We start from the raw sequence: 1,448 nt of genomic DNA, 5'->3' as shown, positions 1-1,448 counted from the left end.
GAACTAATTTGTTTGGTGAATTTTTCACTTACTTTCCCCAACCACGGCAATCGAATATAAACCGGACATTTATACACCATATTGGGCTTTGTTCGTAAAAAAACCCTGCTCTTTTCCTTTTAATGGTGGTTTCAATTACATCTAAAGGATACCCATTATTGGACAAAGCATCTGTAATTGTATTTAATTCCTCATCCAATTTTTCTGGCGAGCAGATCATTAGGGCACGATGTGTTAATGTCCAGATTAAATTATATTTGCGCTTGTTAGGGCAGAATGAATCACAGCGTGTATACAGCCCAGTGAATGTTGGTTTGCGATAAATCGATGTGAGGTAACTAGATGGAGTTTTCGTCACTAAAACATCGAGAAACGATCTTCACTTTCATACGTATACTTTAACGCCGGATGCATACTGTTTAGTAACGAGAAAAATTCATTTGCCTCCGAATTACTATCAAATAGGAAAAACGTGTCGTCTACATATCTAAAATAGACCAATGGTTTTATGGGTCCGGACATCATCCCTCTTTTTGATTGTCTAGCCTTAATTTAGACCTATGTCACTTCAGGTTTGGCGATGAGTGCAACAACAAAGACGTCAGATTTTTTTCACGCTCCGTTTCTCCTCCTCGAATCGTTACGGTTTCGAGCTTGCTTACTACTCCTATTTTCTTTTTACGCTCGTAATTTCCTTTTTTTCCCAACCAACACCTTTATACCCCCCACTTTCTTTTCCGCCTTCGCATCACGGGTTCGAGACTGCCTGCCTACTACAATTTTTTATTTTTGCTTAACACACACCTGCAAACACCCGGGAACAGCCGGGCTCCCAGGCTACTTTATTTATAAAAATTAAATTACTGACGTTAGTATATGATTTCATTTGAGAAGTATTTACTTTAGACGTTTTCGTGAAAACTACTTTTAAGCAGCGTACCTTAACCCTAACCCTAACCTTGACTTATTGGCATATATATATATATATATATATATATATATATATATATATATATATATATATATATATATATATATTCTACAGTTATTATCGGTATTATATTTCTCTTTGTCTGTATGATTGTTCTACCTTTCCTCCGAAACTAGTAGACCGATCTGACTGAAATTTTATCTGAACCTTTGTTAAAATGAGGTGCGGCAAACTAAACATAATGGTATCAGTTCGATGCACACGGATTAATAGAGATTTATATGGGCCAGTCACTACAATACCATATTTACTCTAAAAGTTTTCTTTGAAACTACTGAGGTGATCTGGCTAAAATTTTGTATAGACCTTTGTTATGATAAGGTACAGCGAACTAAGTATACTTTTCCTTTACATAAACTTCAGAATATATATACTTGCATTTTCTACAGGTCTATTTTTGGAAAGAAAGAAAAACAGAGAGAATTAAAGAAAGGTTATATAACTTATAGGCAACCGC

Source organism: Euprymna scolopes, chromosome 11 (genome assembly GCF_053919585.1).
Source record: "Euprymna scolopes isolate OS-2025 chromosome 11, ASM5391958v1, whole genome shotgun sequence".
Taxonomy (NCBI): Eukaryota; Metazoa; Mollusca; class Cephalopoda; order Sepiida; family Sepiolidae; genus Euprymna; species Euprymna scolopes.
Note: the sequence above shows the minus strand (reverse complement) of the source record.